We start from the raw sequence: 7,126 nt of genomic DNA, 5'->3' as shown, positions 1-7,126 counted from the left end.
TTACTAGAACTAAGGTACAAGATCTGTAAATCAGCCAACAGAGAGCAGAAAGATAACCCCTGTTCTTTGGCCTTCTATTCATTTACTTCTGCAAAAGTGAAGTATTTGAATTTCTTGTAACTAACGACTTCTCACATCCCTATCACAGGGTACAGGAGGATTCCCGCCTACAATATCCACCAAGTTTCACACAATGTATGGCCAAAAGCTCTGTTAGGAGCAGAAATTATGCTAACTGAACTGAAAATTCGTCAGGGTCTCAAGCAGCTTCACCACGATATTCTGTCCCTACAGCCTGTCTGTGCTCCTCCATCCCAGTTCCCCAGGGGCTGTCTGTGCTGCTCCATGCCCCCCATTCCTCAGGAGCTGTCTGTGCTGCTCCCTGCCCTATCCCAGTTACTCGGGGGCTGTCTGTGCCTTTCCCTGCCCCATCCCGTTCTCAGGAGCTGTCTGTGCTGCTCCATCTCAGGGGCTGTCTGTGCTGCTCCGTGCCCAGTTCCTCAGGAGTTGTCTGTGCCTCTCCCTGCCCTATCCCAGTTCTTCAGGGGCTGTCTGTGCTGCTCCCTGCCCTGTTCTCAGGGGCTGTCTGTGCTGCTCCATCCCCCGTTCTCAGGGGCTGTCTGTGCTGCTCCCTGCCCCATCCCAGTTCCTCAGGGGCTGTCTGTGCTGCTCCATCCCCCGTTCTCAGGGGCTGTCTGTGCTGCTCCGTGCCCCAGCCCCGCTCCTGGCAGCGCGTTCGGTGCCGCTCCGGCTCCCTCTGCTGCCTCCGCTCCGCTCGAGCCGACTCCATTCACATTCGACAGGATTTGTTCTTGATAAGTCCACAGAGGCTGCTGCTTGTCTCCCTGTTATCTCCCAAGCGCTCCGAAATAACTTGTATATATCCCAGGTTGCTGTGGGATTTGCTGTTAAAGCAGCTGGGCTGTAATTCTCTCTGTCCTCCTTCTCAACAGGGTTTGTCCTTTTCCAGTCTCATAGGACTTCACCTTTCCTATCATCTTGTCAAAGATACTTGTTAATAACAAGCTTTGGCCAGCTCTCTAAAAATTTTATAGAACAAGTCATCAAAGTCAGACAATCTGAAAGAATGTTCTCCCCTCGAACGTGACCCATCTCTCTGCTCCAGCTCTGCTGCTGGCTCATGCTAATTGTGTTGAGCTGCTGACTGATCTTCCTGACAAAGAGGATGGCTGAACAGTCAGTCATCCAGTGACCCTATATTCCAGTTGTTCCTGTACCCCCAAATGTTCAATAATTGTGGTCTGTAGCTGAGGTTTTTTGGGAGTAAGGCATTTTAGATAAGCATTGGAAAATATGGTTTCAGGACTGACAGCTACACTAGACAATGAATTCTGTTGGTGGAGTAGCCTGGTATTTGCAGAAAATAACAACCTGAAAAATAAGCTGGTCAGCAATGCAGCTGACCAGGCAGGACACAGCACAGTGCTCTGAGTCAGACTATACATGCCTTCATCACAGTTTTCTTAGCTTTTCACAGAATATATAAGCAATGTTTACATTATCTTCATATGGAAATATTTAGCCTTACAACAGAAGATATTATGCTTACCTAATTAGTTATTTTTTTGAAATGCTATTTCTTTTTATACATATTAATGTTCCAATGTGCATAGTTTAAGTAATTTTGTACTCAGGTTTCCATAAACAAATTGCTAATCTTAGTATTCAATAAGGATTCAAGCTGTCTCCCTCATTTACACTTGCTAGGATTTGAATTGTATTACCAACCTAATAGCTTATTAGTGTGGCTTAGATAAGCTACATTACAGCTTAACTATTTATTTTGATGGAGAAGTACTCATCCTCTAGTGGCTTGAAGGAGATTTTGCAGAGATTTTTTTTTTCTGTTCTGATTAAATATTTAGTAACCAAAAAAACCTTCTCTTATTTGCTAAAAGAAAGACACATGCTTTAAATGTCTCCCATGACAACAATGATCTATTTTCTAAATGTTAACTCCTTTAAAACTGCTAATTATTTCTTGCATTTTTCTTTACTAGCATAGAAGTTAATTTGTATAACAAAGTTACTGTGTTGAGCCTTTTCTGAACAGTGTCTGGACTGTGATTCTTTTGTTGCTTGTTTTGGGTCAACTGGAATTGACAAACTAACATTTTCCTCATGCCTCCCTCAGCTTGTGCCTGCTTTACAGCATCTCAGGAGTTTCAGTTCCAAATTACACAAGGACTGGGACCTTAACATCACTTGGGAAATTTCAGAAGGGCCCCACTCATGCAACTGAAGTAAATTTTTTTTTAAATTGCCCATTGTCCTCCCAATCCCATTCTGAATAGCAGGCAAAATTAAAGCTACATCCCCTGGAAAATAATTGCTGTAATCGCAGAAATTGTTACTGTTAAAAGTTGTGTTTCATAAGCTTTAAATGCATTTATTTAAAATGTTTGCTGCATGTTTTTTAATTTTCTTTTTCCAACCACATGGAGTTTACTGAAATAGAAACTATTCATTTAACTTTGAATGACCCATACTTCAATTTATCAAAATATTGGAGTATAAATTTAAACACATCAGTGTCCCACAGAATTCAGTAAGAGTATTCACCTTGGAAGGAATGTGCTCAGGTGTTTCACATTGCAACTTATTTTGTCTCTCCTTCCTGGATTTGTGAGGGCAGTTTTTAACCATAGGAGAAAGGTAGTTTAAGGCTCTGAACAGAAACAGAAAATTTAAATTACATTATTTACTGCTGTAGTTGGGTGAGGGGAAAATATGTTTTATTTCTGTGTGCACATGAATAAATGCTATTTTTCTTCTCTCCTGGCACACACCTTGCTCCCTGACAATGCATGGGGATTTATCTGCTTTTCTACCCAGCTCTTGCATTTACATTTATTTTAGCTTGCTCCCCTTTATTAAGCTGTAAGAAAATTGCATGTTTTCTTCTTTTTGTTTGCTAACTTTGCAGTAAGAAATGGTGATAATCCTGCTGATTTGTGTGCCACTGTGTGTGTTGTTATTTAATGTCTGCTGGGCAGGGAGCTGGTACCAGCAGGGAGGTGTTGGCACAAGAATATCAAGAGCTGCCAGCCCAGGTGGAGAAATATTCTTCATTGTGGGAACCATAAATTCCTGAGAGCCATAAACTGTGCTTAAAGACAAAATCCATGGAGCAGAAGTTAAACTCTTCTATCAGGGAGCACAAAGCCACCGTGCTGTGAAAATTCATGACATGTGTTTTATCAGTGGCAGCATTTCCCACATCTTCACGTGTTTGCTTGGTTCAAACGTGGGTTTCATTTATTTTTAGAACAATGAGATAAAATATACACAGTATAGATATTTCACAAACAGACCAACTCTCAGATATCTAAGAAAGCTCTTTCTCTGAGGGTTAACAGAGATTTTCTCAATGGCTATCTCACCTTTCACCAGAAAGCTGTACACGTCCTTTGAACACAGGCACTCTTCAGCCAAGGTGTGTTTTTTATCCTCTTATAGTGCTTTTTATCACCATTTTGTGTGACACCACAGCAAATATTTCTGTACATCATAAAATGAGAAAATTATCATAGGAAAAAACTGATCTGGACCTACCTCTAAGCAAACTGCATCGGGTAGAATTCTGCATATTTATACCAGGCTTGAATTCACTTGTTTGAAAAGTCTCTCACAAAACAGATGTTCCAGCTAACACAGGTACAGCTTAAGGTCTTTAAATCCTATGATGTAGATACAACAACATAATTAAGAATGTATGGGGTTTGCCATTTACAATCTTCTGCTCTTTTCTTAAGCTGTGACCTAGACTTTCAATTAATGATCTGATGCAACTACAACTTCAGTAGAGATAAAGAAAATAATACATAAGTATCATTCATACAGACAGTAATTTTTAGTCAATGAAGCAGAGTAAGTGCAAAGCACAGGAATAGAATTAATTAATGTCAGAATTACCTTAAATCTTCATCCTAGAATTTATAGAGATGTTTCAGTAATTCAAGTGTTGTGCTTAATATGGCAGCAATCAGAAGAAGTATTTGACCGTAAGAACTTCAAGGAAGCAAGATATCTGAAGAAGAGCTATATTTATATCCAGCAATTAAATCACTTTTTATTTCTATGAATTTCAAGGTGTGCATGGCAGAGGATGTGACATCTGTGTTCTGGTTGACTGGAAACCTTACACATTAGGAGCTGTAAAAAGGAAAAATAAAATGCCAATAGACACCTGACCCTAGCTCTTTGTTCGCTCCTCAAAAAACAAACAAACAAAAAACCCACAAAAGATCATTTACTGACAGGTTTTAAGGCTAAATGCTTCTTTTGTTATTCTTCCTGAGCAGTAAACAAAAAGGTGATGCTTTAGTTTGGTTGGTAGACACAAAAGAACAGTACATGAAATTCTCAAGGGGCAGCCAGCAGTAAAAAATACCCTGAATAAAGAATTGCTTTTATTGCTTTAATTTCAGCACAAAATTTCCCAGAAAATACAAAACTGAATTTATATGTTGTAATTTTTTCTTTCATTCAATTATTCTTTCAAATTTTTTCAGGTATTCATTTGAAGTCTTTCAATTTATTATTGCTCTGTGATATCAACCTCACTAGAGTTAAAATTCACAATAAAATATCACTTTTTTGTTATCTGTTCTTTTACAATACTTCATAATTAGTAGACTATGGCTCAGTCTGGGCTTATCTTTTCAGTTTCATTCTCTCCTTTAGCATTTATTTCAAAAAGATATCACATAATCACAATATGGTTTGGGTGGGAAGGGGCCTTAAAGATCATTTAGTCCCAACCCCTGCCATGGGCAGGGACACCTCTCCCTAGTCCAGGCCTCCATCCTGCCTGTCCTTGAACACTTCTGAGGCTGGGACAGGCACATTTTCTCTGGACAGCCTGTTTCTGTGCCTCACGACCATCACAGAAAAGAATTTCTGCAGTATCTAATCTAAACCTACTTTTTCAGTTTGAATCCATTGCCCCTTGTCCTGTCCATACACATCCTTGTCAAAAATCCCTCTCCCCCTCTCTTCTGGGCTCCCTTCAGGTACTGGAATGCCAAAATTAGGTCACACCAAAGCTCTCTCTTTTCAGGCTAAACAAAACAAATTGTCTCAGCCTTTCCTTGGAACAGAAGTTGGTGAGCTCCTCTGGCCTTGCTCCATCAGGTCCCTGTCCTGCCCGTGCTGGAGCCCAGAGCTGGATGCAGGGCCCCAGAGGGGCAGGAGCCCCTCCCTGCCCTGCTGCCCAGGGGGCTCTGGGTGCAGCCAGGGCACGTTTGGCTCTCTGGACTGAGTGCCCTGGCCAGGGCATGTGCAGCCTCTCACACACAGCACCTTCTCAGCAGGGCTGCTCTCAATCCCTTCATCCCTCAGCCTGGACTGGTACTGGGATTTGCCCTGACCCAGGTGCAGCCCCTGGCACTTGCTCTTAGTAAGTGGTGTATGCACCTATTTTAGTAAATGTGGATCCACAAAATATCTTGACTCCTTTAAAGGATGGATGTTCAGGGTCCCAGTTAACTGAGTGCTGATCATGACTCACCACCTCCTCACCCCTCTTCTGAGGTGAGGAAGTGCTTTACCCCAATTTTACAGCTCAAGCTTCAGATCCTAAACAATTTAGACTTAACCAACAAGCTGGATTCTTGCCTAACAGCTACAGAGGGGCTGGTAAGTACAAAACTCGTCCTAAAGCTCTGAATAACTGGTTTACACAATGCTGAACCTTGCTAGAGAAAACAATCAGGTTCTAATTTCTGTAAAAATTAAGAATAAATATTATATGTTTATAGGAAAACAATGAAGCCAGTATGACTTCATTGTCATGAAAAAGAGGGCTACTGTGCACAACATGGTCTTAACATCAACCCAAGTTTAGGGAAAAGCAGACTGGACAGATGCAAGGTATCAGTGGTGTTTGCAGAGGCAGTGGATGTGTGCTGGCATTCCACACAGGCCACAGCCAGAGTTAATGACAGCCTGTTAGAAACTCTATCCACTGTTTCTTAAAACCTTTTCAAAACAAGATGGTAATGTTGTAAGACAGTTCTGGGCCAGTTTTCATGAGGCCTCCCACATAAAGAACCTCTTCTTAATTTTATATTCAGACTAGAAATATGCATAAATTACAGTATCCAGTCTTTATTTGAAGACAACAAGTGATGAAGACCGAGGTATATTTTTCTCAGGAATCATAATTTTAATCTGAATTATTCTAGTTTTCAGTCACCAGATCTGATTTTACTTTTTCCCCCTCACAGATTAAGGAGCTACATGCTACTAAAATAATTAGCATAGCATTTTTACTTTGTAGGTGATTCTACATTAAGATTAAGCCATTTTTAACATGCTTTTAGATGAGCTAAACATTTTGTGGTCACTCTTATTAAGACTAGTGTGCTATAGCTTGCATGGACATATCATGGCAGTAAAAGCTGAATCTTGACCATTTTTCCTTGTATAACCACTGCAATTGCAGTTATCTCCCACTAACAGTTACTGGTTTCTGAGGAATCAGGTTGAATGTTTAGCTTATGTGGGCTTGTAAAGATTTTATAAGGAATAGGCCAAAAATTACATGGGCTTTTCCTTGTACTGTAAAAATCTTCAGAAAGAAATGCCAGAGTGTGGAACACAAAATAGAAAGATCCTTAATCTGTGCCTTAGTACTGAAATCATTCAGTCTTTTACATCATCAGACAAAAAGCAATGGAAGATTCATCAAACCTCAAATCAAAAACCTTAGAAAGTGACTTTAATATTCCAAACTGGCTGGCAGATACTACATAACACACTAGTGGTGGAATGACTTCCTTTAATTTTAGTTCTCGATTAATAAATTGTATATGAATTTTTAATGTTTCTGAAATTACTACAAAATTACAGAAATCTACAATACTAAAAACAATAAATAGCTCACTTTCATCTCTATGGCTACACCCCAGACATTTTTGCATTAATAAAGCAGTGACAACTATTAATCCCATCCCACTGTCTACTACAAAAACAGAGCAACAACACATTGTTTATTTTTTTCTTAATACCTTCTTGCTTAGTTTGTAAGTGGCTATAAAGTTGATGCTCTTACACAGTGCAGCAAGTCAATAATCAAATGCAGAGTCATTCATCTACATTC

The sequence above is a fragment of the Passer montanus genome, unplaced genomic scaffold (genome assembly GCF_014805655.1).
Source record: "Passer montanus isolate IOZ18808 unplaced genomic scaffold, ASM1480565v1 scaffold48, whole genome shotgun sequence".
In the NCBI taxonomy this organism is placed as follows: Eukaryota; Metazoa; Chordata; class Aves; order Passeriformes; family Passeridae; genus Passer; species Passer montanus.
The sequence above is the reverse complement of the archived record's forward strand: the minus strand, read 5'-3'. Positions refer to the sequence as shown.